Below are 21,412 nucleotides of genomic sequence, written 5' to 3' on the forward strand. Positions count from 1 at the left end.
AGCGAAACGAGAATAACCAATCAAAATAAAGACGTCAGCAAAGATGGCGACAAGAAAGGTGTCCTGTTGCAACCTGAAATCAGGAAAATCGGATTCTTCTTCTACATAAAATTTTCAATTCATGTTTTTGCTTGAAAGAAATAAGGAGAATATTGTAAGCATTACTTTATTTTTACAAGAAACTTCCCAGTCCAGAATTTGTCCACTAGCGATCAAAAAAGTATTACGTCGTTAAGGTCGGCAGCACAGACTCTTTGATATGATCTGATATCAAAGGCCAGACCACTTCGCAATGCTTAGTTCAATGAACTGTTTATTGCAATCATACAAAAAAACGTGTTCCATATTGTTTCATCTCATGAGAAAGTGGAGAGCCTCGAACTATTCACAGAAAGGGTCCTGTAACTTGTAACCCGTCGACGAATAAATTCATGATTCATCTGTAAGCTAGCTACGGAATTGTAGCTCATAAGTCCTTATGATAACTTTTCCTTGTTATAAAATATCATAATAGGACCATCCCTGCCTACTTCTGTGAGGTATACCCATCATCTATGACACGAACAACATTTTTAATGTCATGGTCCAGACAGAGACCACCTTCTTGTTGGAGTTTTACATTGCAGAACTGAACCTCAACATGCTTGATTTCTAAGTATTGAACATAAAATTTGCTGTCGTACTGACCATAATTTTAAAATGATCGCCCAATCTTTATTTTTTTCTATTGTTTGTAACGAAAAAGCCAGAGAACTTCAAACACAGGTTATTCAAAGTCAAAATTGCTGAAAGCGAACCACAGGAGAAATTTCAAGATTTTCATTTCTTGCACAGGAGACTTCCGATCGAAATTAGAGGGTTTGCATGTATGATCTGGACAGTCAAATTTTATGCCTAGGTCAAACATTCACAGACCTTATGCCTGTTTAACCATGCATACAATCCAGCATCATTCGTTGCAATCTGTATTTTAGACGTCGTAGTAGTACTTGTATACATATCATTGACAATTTTTTTACATGCTCAAAATTTAACCACGGATCAAACAACCGTAGTAAACCTAACTAAACCGTTTAACATGTATAAGAACGAACAAATCCTTTATAGTCCCTATCAAAACTGTTTTCACCCATACTTATTCGTAGGCCTAAATGATTACTACAGATAGTTACCGAGAACTACATACCAGTTACATGTACACCACATATTTGTTAAGGAAACAATACGATTTGTTACAAGTTTTCCTCGGATCAGCACAATTTCATTACGTTGCAATAGGAATAGCTATGGATCAGCCAGTGATCTAACAGTCTGTTAGTGTTTGCAACATTACAACACGACACAATACGGAATATAACTGTCCACAACCAACTAACATAAGGATTCTGTTTAAATCATTGTACTAATAGGGTCCAACATATTCTATGGGTTACTGTCAGGTAAACATAACATTATCCAACATGAATGATCAACAACTGCTTCTTGTAAAAAAACTAATGAATCTGCTGGAATAAGATAGTGATATGGCATAATGGCACAAAATGCCAGAGCAGTGGTATAGCTAATTGATGGCAGACATAGAGGTGTCATGAAGCAGAGTAGGTAGTTGACAAGGGACTGACTACCTATCTATCCATGGCCAGTATGAGCCCCTCACTACTGAATTTTGTACAGAAAATCCAGGTTCATTCAAGAACTCAAATAATCAGGAATTGCTACATGTCGTTCGTGCGAGGAATACAAAGAATAACACATTTTTCAGACACTGAGACAGACAGATAACTAATATATTTAACAGACAAAACAAAAATCTACAGTTCACTGCCATATAGAAAGGATAAAAATCTTTGAGAAAATGTGGCGGTTCGTACTATTTTGGTTCAGACCTTTCTCATTGGTCCTAACCCTTACTTATATACCTTATTAAACAGCTGTTTATCAGCAGTACATACGCCCGACACATGTCGTTGCGAATTTAACTGTGTCATTTTTGTATTAAACCGTGTCTCACTGTATGAACCTGTATCACTCTTGCCCCAAAATGACCCTTGTCCTTAATTATCTGCATTGTAAAGTCAAACCCGCAGTCAAACTGTTGTGCATCACCGTAAGAACATGTATCACTCTTGTTACCAAATGACCTTGTCCTTAATTATCCGTGTTGTAACGTCAAAACCTGTAGTCAAACTGTTATGCATACATATGGGATCTGTATCAGACTACAGAAACTAAATTTCAGGGATCATCCTTGAGATTTAATCTGCTGTCAATCCAGCGAAGTGATCAGTGAATGTGTGACCTAGGCATTACTTCCAAATTATAACTTTCTTTTTATTTGAGAGATCCTTCGTAGTTGCAAAAACTTTGATGGCAATGCAAACATGAGAATAAGCTTTAATTTGGACATCTAACATATACATTTACACCTTAGACCAGGGTTTTTTAATTTGTTGGTTACGGATCTGCCGACCGTATTTTGCTGATTTGCAGAATAAAAATTAAATTGACTTTTCGTGTTTTTTTTTATTCTCCCCAACCCTAACAAATACTTTATCCCTGAAAAATAAATAAAATATTCTTTTTTTATGAAATGAAATGCATTAATTAACACCAACAGAATTGATAACAACTTCCAATTAGTATCTAAAAATAGACAAATCAATCATACATGTCATAACTGACCTTGAAATGTGGTGTTTGCGCAAATAATTTTGCGGAACGAAACCTGTGTTTAAAACCCATTACCCAATAAGTTTGTTTCCCGTATTTGTCATCAGGCCAAAATAAAAAGATTGTATGTTTGCCCAAACGCGACCAACCCAAAATTAACCCGCCGACTCAAATTCATTTTTTGACGTTTTTTAGAAGAATTTTTTTTTTGCAGATTTTTTTCGTGTTCGCTCCGTCATCGTATAAAACTTAAAGTTTGTCGTCTCTGCGTTTGAAAGTAACTGTGAATACGATTAAAAGAAAGCGTATAAGAGATGCAGTTAATTGATATTCGATGTTCTCAGTTTTTATCTTCTGACTTATATGTAACGAACGTAAAGAAGTGAAACATGTGAAGTGGCACATTTTTTACGCTGTAGTTGTCTGTACTACCAAACCCTTACCTATATGTTCAATGTTAATTTCATTGTGTACTCGAATATCTGATAAGAATATTCAGGTAGATTTGTGCAATCGAATATTTTCAATGTTATTCTGACAGGAAATGGATCCGGAAGTTGCGAATTTACAATCTTGCAAGAAGATTTTGTTTTTTCTGAATAAAAAGGAATTATTTCTTGATAAATTGTTATTTTTAATTTAATCTTCCTTTATCATGTGAATTAGATGCCTTTCTATTCAAATAGTTCAAATTTATAAGTCTCAGTTGACAAGATCGGTACGTTGCTGTTTGGGAGAGTTTGATAAAACTATAATTGCTCACAGAATCAGAAATATAATCTAAACTGAATGTATTAACTCCTTCTGAATAATTTATTTCAATATAAATCCCCTTTGACAAGCGAAATCTGGCTTTTGTCAGAAATATCTTTTTTCACATGTGCAAAAGTAAACACATGGTATGCTGGGATTTTATACAAATTTGTGAGGAAGCCTCTGGAACCTGATGACCTAAAAATAAAATAGTCTTCAGAAAACGTTAACTTTATGCAATTATATTTTATCAATACTGATTATTTTAAAAAATTTAAACTTGATTATTTATAGAAATAAAATTATAACAAATATGTTTTTAGTTTGGAGATTCTGCAGAACATGCTTTGATCTATTTATAGCCAAATTAGTTTACCTGTGTGATAATGTAAAATATAAATTTGTTTTCAAAACAAAAAAAGACAGAAACTATGGATGGTAAATAATAATTCATTTAAAATATTTTAGGACATTTAATCTATTTTAATAGATATAGGATTTAAAAACTGCAAACAAATAAAATCATTACATAGTCAGCTGATAATTTTTTACACAAACATCGTGTTGATGTAACTGTTGAAAATCACTTCATAAATCCACCAGCCCTTTCACACATGTAGCAATTGTCAGGGTTGTAAACATCTCAGGATACAAATCATAAAGTAGACTAATTTATTTATAGAGGTTTTAAATTCATGGCTTTTGGTTGACTCTACAAAGGTTTCATGAAAAAATACAGATGTACTGTTTCAAGATCTTTTAATATTTCATGCAAATTCTGAAGAAAAAAAAAAAAGAATTTGCCTACCTACCTACCCACACCCAGTCATCATGGGTCGGGTTTGGGCAAACTGAAATATTTTTAATTGTGGCCTCATTCCGTAAGATGCATCAATTCATAGAAAATGGAAAATGGACTTGTCCAAACGTGGAAGACGTCAAGTTAAAGTACTAAATATATACAAATCATTTGGAATTTTGTTGTTTCATAGATAACAGAAAAAAATCGTCCATTTAGATATTAAAAACAGGAATGCATGACAACTGATGAACCAAATATCCTTGTGTTTCCAGTGGACGAGTCTATCATATACGTTTTTGACATGTCTGTTAAATAAAATTGAGAATGGAAATGGGGAATGTGCCAAAGAGACAACAACCGGACCATAGAAAAAAAACAACAGCAGAAGGTCACTAACAGGTCTTCAATGTAGCGAGAAATTCCCGCACCTGGAGGCGTCCTTCAGCTGGCCCCTAAACAATTACATGAATTATATACTAGTTCAGTGATAATGAACGCCATACTAATTTCCAAATTGTAAACAAGAAACTGAAATAAAAATAATACAAGACTAACAAAGGCCAGAGGCTCCTGACTTGGGACAGGCGCAAAAATGCGGCGGGGTTAAACATGTTTGTGAGATCTCAACCCTCCCCCTATACCTTTAGGGAACTACCATTTGATTTTTATGGGGGGGCTAGGATGAAAAATTTTGTCCTGCATTTTTTTTTAGTTGTAATCTCTGTCCTGCCTTTTTATTTTTCACTCTATTCGGTCCTGCCTTTTTTTTAATTAGTTTATCCTGACTTTTTTTACCTAAATTGTCATCCTGCCTTTTTTTTTTGCAAAGTGTCTCATCCTGCCTTTTTTTTTACTCAAAACTCCTGTCCTGCCTATTTTTTTCAAATTTCATCCTAGCCCCCCCATAAAAATCAAATGGTAGCTCCCTTAGCCAATGTAGAAAAGTAAACGCATAACAATACGCTAACCTATTTTTGTACGACTTTTTTGCAATTTTTTCTTTACTGTATCAGTTTTCGTGATTGAAGATCATTTTTCACCAAGTATCCTGAAATTGAGTAAGATCTATGCGGATCTGTTTTATTTTTATACGACCGCAAAAATTTTAATTTTTCGTCGTTTATTGCTATCACGTTGGCGTCTTCGTCGTCCGAATACTTTTAGTTTTCGCACTCTAACTTTAGTAAAAGTGAATAGAAATCTATGAAATTTTAACACAAGGTTTATGACCACAAAAGGAAGGTTGGGATTGATTTTGGGAGTTTTGGTCCCAATATTTTAGGAATTAGGGGCCAAAAAGGGCCCAAATAAGCATTTTCTTGGTTTTCGCACTATAACTTTAGTTTAAGTAAATAGAAATCTATGAAATTTTGACGCAAGGTTTATGACCACAAAAGGAAGGTTGGGATTGATTTTGGGAGTTTTGGTTCCAACAGTTTAGGAATTAGGGACCAAAAAAGGGCCCAAATAAGCATTATTCTTGGTTTTCGTACAATAACTTAAGTATAAGTAAATAGAAATCAATAAAATTTAAACACAAGGTTTATGAACATAAAAGGAAGGTTGGGATTGATTTTGGGAGTTTTGGTCCCAACAGTTTAGGAATTAGGGGCCAAAAAGGGGCCCAAATAAGCATTATTCTTGGTTTTTGCACCACAACTTTAGTATTAGTAAGGCAGCAACCATTTGATTTTCTGGGGGGGGGGGCTATGGTTTTTTTTTCTGTGCAAACTTTTTTTTTCGCCTTCGGCGAAGAACAATCTATTTTTTTAGCGACAAACCGAAAACAATTTTTTCTTTCAATTTTAGCATTACATATAGTGGCAGCTGAGGGTGAAACAAACAATTTTTTTTTTCTCAGGGTCCAAAACAAATTATTTTTTTCACCAAAACCTGGAAACAAACTTTTTTTTCCAAAAAAAACCATAGCCCCCCCCAGAAAATCAAATGGTTGCTGCCTAAATAGAAATCTTTGAAATTTAAACACAAGGTTTATGACCATAAAAGGAAGGTTGGGTTTGATTTCGGGAGGTTTGGTCCCAACAGTTTAGGAATAAGGGGCCCAAAGGGTCCAAAATTGAACCTTGTTTGATTTTATCAAAAATTGAATAATTGGGGTTCTTTGATATGCCGAATCTAACTGTGTATGTAGATTCTTAATTTTTGGTCCCGTTTTCAAATTGGTCTACATTAAGGTCCAAAGGGTCCAAAATTAAACTTAGTTTGATTTTAACAAAAATTGAATCCTTGGGGTTCTTTGATATGCTGAATCTAAAAATGTACTTAGATTTTTGATTATTGGCCCAGTTTTCAAGTTGGTTCAAATTGGGGTCCAAAATTAAACTTTGTTTGATTTCATCAAAAATTGAATAATTGGGTTCTTTGATATGCCAAATCTAACTGTGTATGTAGATTCTTAATTTTTGGTCCCGTTTTCAAATTGGTCTACATTAAAGTCCAAAGGGTCCAAAATTAAACTAAGTTTGATTTTAACAAAAATTGAATTCTTGGGCTTTTTTGATATGCTGAATCTAAACATATACTTAGATTTTTGATTATGGGCCCAGTTTTCAAGTTGATTCAAATCAGGATCCAAAATTATTATATTAAGTATTGTGCAATAGCAAGAAATTTCAATTGCACAGCATTCAGCAATAGCAAGAAATCTTCAATTGCACAGTATTGTGCAATAGCAAGCAATTTTCAATTGCACAGTATTGCGCAATAGCAAGAAATTTTCAATTGCACAGTATTGTGCAATAGCAAATATTTTCAATTGCACAGTATTGCGCAATAGCAAGAAATATCTAATTGCACAATATTGTGCAATAGCAAGAAATTTTCAATTGGAGTTATCTTTCTTTGTCCAGAATAGTAGTTGAATCAACTTAAATCATTGTTTTATACAATATACAATGTATATTCACTTTTACTACCAACTGATAAATTAAAACAATCTTTACCATTCAGTGATAACAAGCACTTTATTTTACATTTTAATATTTTATGATGTATTTAAATGAGTAGTTATTGTTGCAAACTCCATTAGGAATTTGAATTGAGATCAGTTTTGGAAAAAGGGAAAGGGGAATGTGAAAAAAAAGGGGGGGGGTTAAATTTTTCTCATTTCAGATTTCATAAATAAAAAGAAAATTTCTTCAAACATTTTTTTGAGAGGATTAATATTCAACAGCATAGTGCATTGCTCAAAGGCAAAAACAATATTTTAAGTTCATTAGACCACATTCATTCTGTGTCAGAAACCTATGCTGTGTCAACTATTTAATCACAATCCAAATTTAGAGCTGAATCCAGCTTAAATGTTGTGTCCATACTTGCCCCAACTGTTCAGGGTTCAACCTCTGCGGTCATATATAGCTGCGCCCTGCGGAGCATCTGGTTTCTTGTGAAGTTGTGTGAAAAATGACGAAATTTCTTTGTCTGTGGACAAAACCCCCCTTTCGTCACTTTTACTGTTCTAAAGTTATGATCCTTTACAAAAGGAAAAATATTTCCTTTCTCTAACTTTAGTTTGCCTTGTTACTAAATGTTACGAAACTTATACACAATGCTTAATTATTACCTTTTAAAAAGCAAAGACCATGTTTGAAATTTGGTGGCATCACTTTTACCATTCTAGAGTTATGCCTCTTTACAAATGGATACATGTCTGATATTTTCGTCATCTGTGTCCCATGGACACATCCCCATTTATATTGTAAAGTGAAATACTATGAGTATCAGTAATAGGATCACTTTATTTGGTATATACATATGTATATCATGTACATGTATATAAAGGTTCCTTGCAGCAACTACATGTCTGTAAGGTAGAGTTTGTACACGACAAAAAAAAATTTGTATATTGCTACATGTATATGTATCAAGTTGTCAGCTTCTGAATCCCCATATACATTTGTATTTCCCTCAAGATTAAAGAAATTAGAATTCCTGCATTATTATTTTTTTTTGGAAAGGAAAAAGGTAGGTGGGGGTAAAAAAACATGAGGAAGGGTAAATATTTTCCTTTTAGATTTAAGAAATTCCAAAGTAAAATTGGGGGTCACAATTTTTTTTTTCTAATTCAGACTTGTATCAAGCTTAAATATTGTGTCCTTTTTTTGCCCTTACTTTTTTTCCAGTCATATTCAGCTGTGCTTGTCAAAGGCTTTAAGCAGTATGTTTTGTTTTGAAATCTAGTCTTTAATGTTGGTCAGCATCCATTGATACATATACACTTAAACCTAGGACAAGAGGTGAGCGACACAGGTTTATATCCTTGTATAAACTACATTCTATTGCAGCGTTTGAATAATATATAAAATTTTTTATATTATGTAATTTGAAGAAAATATTAAACTTTAAGTGTACATTTTGTAAATAAAGAGACAATTCATTTTGCCATTGTTTACTTTAGTTACATAGTAGAACACAGGTATATCAGGCCTATCGATTAGGATATATAGATTCACTGGAGCATGACCTATCATGTTTAAACATTGACATTATTGAGTCTTTGTTGTCCTTTAAAAAAATAATGGTGGACATTTTATTACGGGAGATTAGCTATACATATAAACAGGTAAACATTCTGTGATAACAAGGTTGTATTTAGTCAACTTATCTGTTTTTGTTATCCTTATTGTGATAATTATAAGAATGGTGTTACATGTAGTCGTGTTTATGAGGAGATCGAATTGAAAAAGGATGTTATAATTTGCATTACCTCATGTTTAAATAAAGGTAGGTTAGTTCTAGGAAAAAGAAACCGAAATTAGAAAAAAAGTTTTATCATGGTTATATTAAATATAAATAGCTTGAATATAAGACATTGTAAGAGATTGTTGTACATGTACATGTACATGTTTTTGTTTATGCACATGGTAATGATTTATACACATGTACTTAGATGTGTGATATTTTGTATGTATATTCACATAATGTACTGTGGATTCAGTATTTTTTTGTAGGAATCTGATAATTTTTGGGTATTGTTTATTGGTAAACCTCAAACCAAAAAAAAATCATAAGGTTATTTTATATGTGGCAGGCAGTTATGCAGACTTTGGCAAAAACTACTAAAACAGACGAATCCATGTACTGTACTTTGTTAATTTTAATATCAATTTTATTATCAACAATGTAAATTATGGGACGAGAGGTACATGTAGTTGGATTGTAGTTCACCTCTAGAGACATGAATGTGTTTAAGATACATGTACATTTTGTATCTATGTAGTTTATGTATCAACAAAAGCAGGAATTTGTTTCAAACTTTAGTCTATTTTTGTCTCTTTTTTTCAGAAACAAAATTGAAGAAATTACAGATTCTTAATCAACATATATTTTTAATCATATCTTTGCCTTTGGGAAATTTTCAAGAAGTGTGGTAAGTGTTTATAACTAAATAAGTTTGTATTACCAGTATGCATGTGTACATGTAAATACATGTGTATATATATACTTGAGCAGAAGGTCACATATTTTACAGAAATGAAAAAAACACAAGTGAAATGGCATAAAAAGTGAAGTAGCAGACTGGCAATGTATCTCACAAAAAACTTGAGTGAGACAACATTCATTTAAAATATAATATATTTCAGAAGAGGGAAAATGTATCCTGTTTTGAAGAACAATGTGTAGTAAGACCATGTGATGTTGTTAAACATATAAAGTTTGAAGTACATTTTCATTGTACTGTTATAAAAATAGTTGTTTTAAACTATATTCTTAAATTTTTTAAAGTAATTTTTCCCATATGTTTTGTACATTTGTGTTACATACATACATGTATATACTATGTGCAATACATCTTATTTAGGAGGAAGTTGTGGTATATTTGAAAAATTATCTATAGGGAAACAGTTTTATCATGTTTTTTATACAACAAACATGAAATGGTCAGATAATGATAGAAAACTTGATCCTTAATATTTTGACTTGGGAGGAAGAACATTGCTAATAATTGATTTTAAACATGTAAAATATAAACAATCGTCAGATCAGTGGTAAGCTCTTTTACTTACAGTCTTGGAAGACTATGAAATAACTATAAATATCTATATATATATATATATATATATATACAATGAAAGTAACATGTAAGAATGTGTTTATAGGACAAATGTTTTTGAACAAACAAATATTGTCAGGTGTTCAATTGTATTTAAATTCTCAGAAGGGAGCAATATATCAAATGTGCTTTTAAAAAGATAATATGATAAGTAAGATAATATTATACTAGGTATTCAACAATTATTGATTTATGATGATATAATTTATGATAGTCAAGCCCTTGTGTATTCCTAGTTTAAAGTAGTTGTAACAGTAAAATTATACTATATTTTATGATATGTGGCATAATGTGCCAGTCCATTTTAGAATGGAAATTGTTACAAACATCTTTTCTTGGCTCTGAAAATTGCCTATTGGGCAACAAATCGTAAAAGGTACGATACTTAATATTTTTATAAAACTTATAAATTATCATAAAACTTTAAAAAAAAAAAAATAGTATGCAACACCTTCAAGCCAAAAATAAAGAATTAGATGTACTTGTTTAATAGGTTTATATGTTAGTTCCTTGTTACATAAAATATGTGTACACTTGTACCAGTAGGTAAGATGACTAAGCTTTTTTTCAAAACCTTTTTTTTCAAACAAATGATAACAAGATATTTGTGTGTAAGATTTAAATAGTGAGTGGTGCTTGTTTGAAAATGACAACAAAAGTATCTTTGTGTTTTTAGTTGGGGCAAATTAAAGGTGACTACAGGTATATATATATTTTATTTTGGCTACTGAACTACATTGTATTTGGCTTTTTCTTTGTAACAAGTGCATCAAGCTGCTGACACTTATCATTCTTATAAATTTATCTGTGCCTATTATATATATATTGTCTTCTAAACTTGGTGAATGGGAGTTCAATGATTATTTAGGAGATTCTGTTTTAAGTGAGAATCAGAGTTATATAATAGGATTGAGACTAACACCAATTGTAACAAACAATGGTTATAGTGGACCATGGCATTGTTTTACCTTCTATATTCGATCAAGAATTAACTAAAGATAAGAATACTTTTAGGTTAAGAAAATATGGACTTTCTGAAATTATCACAGATAGGGAGGAAACAGTATGATTTGTTGGTTCTGTCCAGTTTATAGTTAAAATTATATATTATTAGATGCTTAAAAGAACTTTGATGTTTGTTAAATGTTTGTTCAAAGAAGCTTAATGTCATTAACTAATGTTTTCTAGTTAGTGGTCTTCCATCATTGTTTGTATGGTTTAATGTTTTTTTCTACTAAATCAATAAGTATTAGGTAAAAAAGATAGTTTTGTCTACAACATGCTAGCTACATGTAGTCAAGCATTGATTTGGAAAATCTAAGACAGACTGGTAAGACTGCAGCTATAATGTTATCCTGTGGCTGCAGGTCTGAATCTTAAAAAACTTGCATGAGAAACACAATAATGACTTTACCAGAATAAATAAAGTGTAAAAGTGTAATGATCTAAGGCTTTTATAGGTTGGAGTTATTTATGAAAATCCTCAACACTTGGTTCAATTTTCAATATGATCTTGAACCCCTGTCTGGCTGTCATCCATACTTTATTCATTTTAAATGTTTTCAATCTAGTTAAAAACCGATCTCTCTCACCAGTTTTCTGATTAGTTGGGTGGAAGATCTAACGAAACCTGCTTTGAGGTCACATGTGAGTGACCACGGAGGTGTGTCTTTTTTGACCAATGAAAATGAGTCTTCCACGATCTTGAAAGTTTATCGTGAGGTAAAGGGATTTAACTCATTTTATTTACGAAGAAATCGTCAGTCCAAAGAATTCATCAACTTTTTTGATTGGCTTATTGATAGGTTGTCAACTCATTTGCATATAATCATTATAAATTCATAACTTCTAGTTCTCTCACATGTGACCCCAAAGCGGGCTTTGTTAGATCTCCCACGTCAGAAAACAGGAGCGATGAGAGATTGGTTTTTAGATTGAAATGTTTTAACCCCCCATTTTTAACATTGCTTGAAAGTCTGTAACCATTAATAGGAAAGTATACAAATACTGTTAATTTAAATATCAGTGCACGTGGCTGTCTGAGACAGTTAAACAGGACAAAACAAATGAAACTATCAAAAGTGGGTCGACTAGTAAGAAGTTATTGAGAATAACATAACATTTAATTTTATTTTTACATTTTAATTTAACATGATAAACAACATTTCTTACTTTTAGCTTTGTCTCCTGTATAAAAATTTTAGTAGCATACATAAACAATTTATGAAAGAATAACTTATTGATTAATTTTACTGAACTGTAAAATTTAGTTTCCTCTCTGGATTCAGATTATCACGCCAAATCAACAGGAGGCAATGAAGTAAAAGAACTAACAACTTCCAAAAATTCAATCGAAAAACCCTCGTAGAATACACTGTACTTTTTTCCCATATATATAATTTCCTGTTGAGAACAAATACCATTAGAAGGCACAAATGTTGTCATGCATGAATATCATAGCCTTTAATTAATTAAAAATTTATGACCAATTAAGGCAGTGTTTACTAGAAGTAGTCATTGATTTTTGTACAAGTATAAAGATATTAACCTGATCATGTTGATTATAAGAAATGACTATGAAAGAAGACTTGTTTTATCACCGACTTTTAGATATTTTTGTATTGGATTACAGGATATATAGTTCCTACAGAAATTTATCTCATAGATTGTGTCTCTCTTTTTCAGTGTTTTCAGTCTGTAAAATAAGAACAGTCTGATTTTTTCACAAGATTAGTACAGTTTAATATCAGAGGAGACATTTTCAGTTGGCATTTGTTCTAAAACAAGGATTTGACAAGAATCTTGAGAGGCTTACTGTTAAATAAACCAGATTTACATACTTAGGCTAGCCCAGTTGGTTGGAAAGAAGGATTACAACAGTAAAGGTATAAATCATCCATTGCAGCTACATTGTATAATAAATACTCTTTGCTTGGAAAAATTTCACATCACATTATTTTTACAATTTTTTACCATATATACAAATAAATGTTTGCAATTTAAAATTAAATTAAGCTTATTTGTTGTACAAAATATTCATATAGATAAACATGAAATATGAAGATGTGGTATGAGTGCCAATGAGACAATTTTCCATCCAATATATATATTTTGTTAATTTTTTACAGTATTTAAATTTAGGTGATAATACATATATATACATTGGTTTTAATCCAATGATCATACAATTCAACCTTTACATTACATTGGTCAAAATATTTTTAGGTTCATATATATATATATATATATATACATTGGTCAAAATATTTTTAGGTTCATATATGGGCAGGAATTCGCTAATGCTACTTTAGTGTGACATTGTAAGAAAAAAATAAAAATCATTATAAGCTTCTTAATTTTTTACAAATTATTGCTACAAATGGTGTCCTTCTATTTGTAACCAAAAAAATCATTTTTAAACTTGCGTCAGTTTGGAACCAAAGAAAATAATGAATTTGGAGCATGTAACATGGACACTTTTTCCAAATTGAGATTAATGATTCCTTAACTTATTCAACATTCAATATCATATATATTGATCACAAAACATTGTCTATCATCAAAACTCTATATTTTCATTTCTTTCAGAAATTTTGTGAAAGCAAGTTTCCTCTACTTTTCTGTCAATGTTACATGCAATGTTTAAGAGATAAATACAGTAAGAATCATTTTCTTTCTGAACATGTAAAGGCTCTTTTTCATTGTGTTACCCTCACATTAAAAAATCGTATTAATATTTTTGCAATTATCTCATTTCTGTCATAAAATAGTGACTTAAATGTTGCATGTAACGTGGACACAAAAAATATGAATAATGAACCATGCCAGAATTGACCTTAAAAGATATAAAAAGCCTCCAAACAACCATCTGAATGTAAATTATACAATTATACTGCCACATTTCTCATATATGATATTATTTAAATAGTGGTTAATACCAAAACCATTCACCTAAATTTCAGACAGCAGACATATTTTTTAACTATACCAGTAGTTATGCTTGTTCATGGTGGTACACTATGGAAGGCTAAATTAAACGATATTCAAATGTCAAAATAACCAGAAAAATAAAATTAAGACCAAAGATAGATCAATTGATGAAGGAGTCATCCAAAATTTCCACAACATGAAACATTTTTATATCAGTAAGTAAGCAACCCGTTTTGTTATGCACAGGGATGAGATTGATAAGAAGACAACCACACAACCATCAGCATCCACGAAGTTTCTCACTCAATAACTAATACTGACAAAGTAAGGGTACAAAATGATTACATGTATCCCTCATTCATGTGACACAGTTACACTTAAAACTAATAGTATGAAAAACCAAGACAAAATATGGACAAATCTACGAGAGGTTGATACAGCTGCATTTATTGAGAATCTTATTTTCAATCGTTTACATAACTTCTATACAGAACAATTTGGGTTTCATCTTTGAGGTTGTTGTCTGATAGACATATTACCCTATATCTCGTTTTATTTCTGCTGGTTAACCTTACATTTATGATAACTTTTTAAGGTTTAAACAATAAATTTTATTTCAAACATTAAAATATTCAAAACAAGTTTCTTGTTTCTTGTTTTCTGTCTCCAACATCTTCAACTATCTATCTGAAAAAAGAAAAAAACAAAACAATTAATCTACCCTCAATCAGAACCAAAATCCATGCATAGATTATAAAATTTACAATAATATAGAAACTCTCAAATATCTTGTTTCGATTTTTCAATGCCATTTCATCTTGAAAACTTGTTATTATTATTATTTTGAAATCAGAAGGAACCTGAACCTCTTATAATGCAAAAGATATTCTGGAATGTCAATTATTGGCATAACAATTAAAAAAAAATGTTACAAATTGAATTCCTCATGATTTCTATAATGAGCATCAGTAAATACACATGATACATGTGTTGACTGGTGAATGAAAAGGGATAAATAAACAAGATTTTGAAATAACTATCTTCTACACTGCTGTAGAATGGTCAAATTGGAGATCACTAGTATGTCTGCATACACAGTCACCATCATCTGGTTTTCTGACACAGAACTACTATCTGACTGGCTGAAAGGACCGTCACCACCTGACTCACTAATAAGGACCTTATCAGACTGGCTAACACAGACATCATAATCTGCCAGGCTGATAGGGTTATCACCATCTGACAGGCTGAAAGGGATATCACCATCTGACTGGCTGACAGGGACATCACCATCTGACTGGCTGACAGGAACATCACCATATGACTGACTGACAGGAACATCACCAACTGACAGACTAATATGAACATCACCATCTGCCAGGCTGACTAGGACATCACCATCTGTTGGCTGACAGGGACATTACCCTCTGACTGGCTTACAAGAACATCACAGACTGACTGACTGACAGGAACATCACCAACTAACTGATTGACTGATATGTACATCACCATCTTCCAGGCTGACAGGGACATCACCATCTGTCTGGCTGCCAGGGACATCACCATCTGACTGGTTGACAGGGACAGTATCTTTTTGCAGCATCTTCCTGAGAGTTTTCTTCATCACATTTATTGCTGATCATCTTTTTCTTTCTTAGGTTTATATTGCCTGTAGATTTTTTTTATTAAAAATTGCATGTAAATTTTCAAGACCGACACCAATTTTGTTGTCAATGAAGAAAATACACTTCTAAAAAGAATATCTATATTTAGAAATAAAGATGAAGTTTGATGGTGGTAAAACAAGTTAAATTATCAATAATCTCTTTATAGAGCAAAGGAGTAAGTAAATGTTATCAGTTCTGTTCATGCATGTAACATTGACAGAAAAGTAAAAGGTTGTATGTCAATGTTACATACATGAAGACCAGAAGATGAAAGTGGTGTGCTTAATAGTCAACTTTGGAGAAATAATATAATTGCTGCCCAGTAATATCTAATTAATCATTTAGGTTATAAAATGTTATATAAATGTCTGACTTTAAGGAAGTAATACCTTTGCATGTAACATAAAAAAATCTTGACACAAAATATTGTTGTCAATGTTACTAACTAGTGTTAAAAGACAAATTAAACAGGAAAACATGAAAACGCTTTAATTTTGTAAAATAAAAATAAGATAATAGCTCCATATGGCAGTAAGTTTTGTTTACGCATGTAACACTGGCCTGAACATGTAAAAGTCTAAATAATAGACTGTCAATGTTACATACACAATTTCTTAATGAAAAAAAGGTTTAATTTGGGTTTACTTTATACATTATTTTTTAAAATAGGTATCATAATAATAACTTTGAATATTAAAAATTAGATTAACTGGTGATTTCAACACAGTAAAATCTTCTCATGTAACACAAAAAAGACCTGATACAAAAATCGTAGTCCATGTTACTCATAAAGTTATCATAGTAGCATCAAAGAAATTGTGTGATGACAATATTTCAGATGTTAGTCATTTATAAACTCAGATAAACTCATTTTAAAGCTCATAACAGAGGTTTGGAAATCAATGCTTTTAAAACATTATAATTCTGGGTTATGTATGTAACATTGACAGGAACACCAACAAATGATGAGGAAAAATTGCTAGTCAATCAGGGAAAAAAAACACAAATAATTAAAACTCATTTATTTCTTTAATATCATTTTAATGAAGCAAATTTAAATTTCAACAAGATTTTATTGATTGAATAATTGTATGCACATTTATTAGGTTGTAGCATGTAACCTGGACGCAGAAGATGTGTCAATGTTACATGCCTTTAAACAATAAGAATTACAAGTAAATATTGTAAAGTCTAGAAATCAAGAAAGATCAACAACTTCTCTGTTAAGAATTCAGCATAAATTTACATTTGATTTAATATTATGCACTGGCCAATTATGCTTTAAGTGTAATAAAGTAATATTGTTTTTATTCTGGTGTCAATGTTACATTTTATGTTTTCAAATTAAGTGGCCAGTTATCTTTATAATGCTGAGAATGAATACAAGTACTAGTTAATCAAATTGGCAATTAATCTGTGGTATTTCATGTAAAAAATTAGATTGATAAGGCAAACCGTACAAAAAAAAGCTTTTGCATGTATCATAGACACCTTTCCTTTGTAAATATTTTTGTGTCAATGTTATGTACAGAAATCTCTCCAGCAATAAAATGAATATCGTAAGGGTCAAACCTGTTTAAATACAAGATAAACTTATATTTTTTGACAAAATTGCAAAGCAAGTCACACATCATTATCAAAGAACCTAATTTACACAGAAAGTGCATGTAACACTTCATTGTGAGGTCAAATTAACCTGGTCCCACTCTCTTATCATCTGCTTGATCACTGGTATATGCCTAGTGTGAAAGATGACAAAGCCACATTTTAATGTAATTGTCAGTGGGTTGAAATGTGAAAAAAATAATTATGGTAATGCTTACTATAAAAAGTATACAACTGTTATAAAAAGATGAGTATTATTGGGCAGTATTGACACGAAAATGAAATAAATTTTCTTACCTTCTATATTTTTCAAACTTCAGTTGATTGATAAAAATCATGAAATCCAAATTGTACCCATTGTTGACACCTTTCAAAATTTGCCATGCTGGACCAATAACTTGTTTCCAAAGCTAATCAGCTAATGAAAAGGTGTATGTAACATTTGTTGACGGGAAAAGTTACATGCACTTGTCCATTTTCAAGCGTATTTTATTTGCAGCAATAATCGGATTCTGTACAAAATGGGGTTTCTAAATGATAGACGGATCATTTTGCAGTTGATTTTCAACTATTATAGTAGAACAATTCTTCAGGCATATTCTAAATATGACTAGGGGTTTTGCCACTGCAGAAATGTCACACTTTTTGTCTACAGTTTTCAACTACCAGCACATAACAAGTGCTGATTTTTTGTTGATTTTTTTAATTGGATCCATTTTTTTTGCATTTGGCAATTAAGACTAACCCACTTTGATATTTAAACAATGTTTATTCTCCATATTTGCATGATTTCTTTATTTTTTAATTGGATAAACACTATTGACCCTAAAATTTCACTAGCGAATTCCTGCCCATATATATATATATATATATATATGTAGGACTCTAAAGAGCGATGGTACTCTAAAGTGCGATGGTAACGCTAAAGTGCGATAGTCTACACTAAAATATGATGGTGTCTCACGCTAAAGTACGATGGTTGTTTGTTTGCTAAAGTGCGATGGTATAGCATGCTAAAGTGCTATGGAACAAAAGAGAAAGGTTCAAGGGAACTAATGTTAAAAACAAGTCGTTTTGCAAAATCTAGTCTGCTATGATATAACATATAATGCGATAGGCTTTTACTTTACCGGTAGTCTTATCTGACTGTTTCTAAATTAAGAATACGAATTTTGTATTTGCAACTGGCAAGGGGATGTGTTTACATTAATAGGCTGTTAAAACGACAAGCTACCCTTGTCCTGAACATGCATGAACTATTTGCCACTGGACGGAATAAATAAAATTTATTTTTCCCCTTTTTTGTAGCAAGTATTAATACATGTTATATTTAACCAAAATGTTCACACTGATGTTTTAATGGACAATTTCTGATTTACGCTTGAAAACGTGAACCTTTATTTTACCGATGTTTATACTCTTCAATAAAATCAATATTTTAATGTAAACGTAAACATAAATGTCCATTATTTATTTCATATTCCGGTATGCTCATTTTTGGTTTGTATAAACGACTGTTAACGTCATAATCCAACTACGTTTTGTACGTCTATACTTTGGCGGACCATCACACTTTAGCGTGACCATCGTACTTTAGCGTCCCCATCGCACTTTAGAGTCCTACATATATATATATATATATATGCATTGTATTGTCAAAAACAACCCATTTTTATGTAGCTGAAGCATTCTACTTTCCAATAAATTATACTGAAAGTCTACATTTTAACAATTTTGTAAAACTGCTATATTTTGGGGCCAAAAGTGGGTCTTACTGGCTCTACTCCTTTATACATTCTGACATTCAGACCAGACATAAAAACAAACACTTAGTAAAACATGTAAAAGATCCACACATATTTTAATAATCATTGCTACATTTGTTCATTCTTGTGTGTTAAACTGTAACAGATGGTGTTAATTTGTATACAATGTACAAGTTTGTATAGGACAAGTAATTGACTCTCATTCAATAATACTGGATCACAAACATGTACAGTCAGAGCTCAGACATAAATAAGTCTGAATCTGCTTTTAACTCATAGAGGTCTAAACTTGTAAGTTTTAGGATTTGTCTCCCTTTAATGTCAGACAAATTACGACTTGAATAAGTCCAATATTGTTAAACAAGAAATAATTGACCAGAATCAAAAAGTTGCAAATATCGACTCCTACAAGTCGATGAGTGATCGAAATTGGTTAACTTCAAGACCCACGCATACTTATAAGGAGGTCATGCATCTAAATCAAATAATGACAACATTGAAAGCCAATGCTTTGTCTTCTAAAGAAAAATATGAATGAGAGTCTAAAAAATCGGAGATAATGTTAATTAACCTTACAATGCAACCACCTGGAATCACACTTAATGAGGAAAAACATCTGTGTTTAGTAAGGATGTTCAATTAAATTATTAAATATAGATAGCTCAAGTCCTTGTGAACTCTCATACAGGTTTTTGCTGTCATAGGTGGTGTAGTTTGGCCACAAAGTAACATTAAGTTTTTTCACCAACATAAATAGACCTAAACAAGTCTGTCATTTTCTGACTTAGATAAGTCTAAAATTGAAACTACATTTTTATAATAAATACATGTTTCGACTTATTTAAGTCAAAAACAAAAATCGACTTGTTTATGTCTGAGCTCTGACTGATGTATTTGTTGTTATATTATGGAATTTGTAAATTGTCAGGAAGTTGACTGGTAATGTTTTCCTGTATTAATTATTTTATTACAAATAAATGATACAATATAGACCAATCTACATACATAATATACATGTTTTATCATTGAAATTAGAAGGCAATGTTTTTATGATAGTTTCGAATTCTAAATCAATTGTTTCTCAAATGTGATTCTATTGATCTCAAGTTTTTATGACCAAAATAATAGATGGCTTGTTGGTCAATATATATTTCTGAAAAAAATCCTGTGAAAAAGTTTAGTTCAATCATACATTTTGTAAATGTAGGCAAGAATGGTAGTCATTTTTAGTAGAAGGGCAACGTTTTAACAGTAGTTTCTAGTAAAATAATTTCTCAAAAGTGATTCTTAAATTGGATATATTCATAACTGAAACAACAGATGGCATTGGCGGATCTAGGGGGGGGGGGGGGGGGGGGGGTCATGGTTGGAACCCACCTTTTTTTAGCGGATCAATGCATTTGAAAGGGGACATATAATTGAAACCCCCCCCCCTCTTTGTCCTGGGTTAGGAACCCCCCCTTTTTAAAATGGCTGGATCTGACCCTGGATGGCTTGTTTCTTTAGAATTAACCTGCAAAACAGCTTTGTTTAAATGCAAGGTTTTAAACCTTAGAAAAGTGTCTATGGAAAGCAATTTTAAACCTATGGATGAGGCTTGCACTGCTTTTAATAGTGTTATGTCTATTGTCTTTAAAATTTGTTGCTACTTCTAATGAATCTGCAAAATTGTACTCCTTTTAAGAATACAAACAGATAATTACAATTTACAGCCATATATACGGGTGCAATAGGATAGAAAATCCTACTTAGATATTTTAAAATTACAAAGGAGAGGTTTCAATTCCAGATGAAATTTCATAATAAAAAAAAAAGTTGTGACTTGACAGAATTAGACTCCCATATGCATGCATGAGATCATGCAATTGAAACTGACTGTCTCTTGGGCTCTTTACATATATTTTGTGATTTGAAATTATAACTATCTTCAATTATTGGATTTATTTAGATGTAGAATTTAATTACACAAGACTTAAGAACATTTCTTTTTATGCTAATGTTCACAATGCACACATTTATAGGATGATAATTTTTACAGAAAATCTATAATTGTTTGATGATTGTAACATGCATCACTGACAGTTAGGTTTGATTGTATAAATACAAACTTTGTAAAACAGCTTTGTTAGTCATGTTAGTATGACTT

General features: G+C 31.5%; 1 protein-coding gene across 7 annotated transcripts in view; it reads left to right on the plus strand.

The window, feature by feature from the left end:
• The first annotated feature begins 19 nt into the window (after positions 1 to 19).
• LOC143063487 (uncharacterized) overlaps positions 20 to 21,412 on the plus strand; it is a 45,892-nt gene continuing 24,499 nt past the window's right edge. For 4 of the 7 annotated variants that reach the window (XM_076235675.1, XM_076235679.1, XM_076235676.1 and 1 more), the window contains exons 1-3: positions 20 to 154; positions 9,530 to 9,614; positions 12,984 to 13,183. The gene's annotated coding sequence lies outside the window, so the exon portion shown is untranslated. Of the gene's footprint in view, positions 155 to 9,529; positions 9,615 to 10,974; positions 11,001 to 12,983; positions 13,184 to 21,412 lie in introns of all 7 variants that reach the window. The other 3 variants (XM_076235677.1, XM_076235678.1, XM_076235673.1) reach the window with 1 other exon arrangement.

The sequence above is a fragment of the Mytilus galloprovincialis genome, chromosome 2 (assembly GCF_965363235.1).
Source record: "Mytilus galloprovincialis chromosome 2, xbMytGall1.hap1.1, whole genome shotgun sequence".
Classification (NCBI taxonomy): Eukaryota; Metazoa; Mollusca; class Bivalvia; order Mytilida; family Mytilidae; genus Mytilus; species Mytilus galloprovincialis.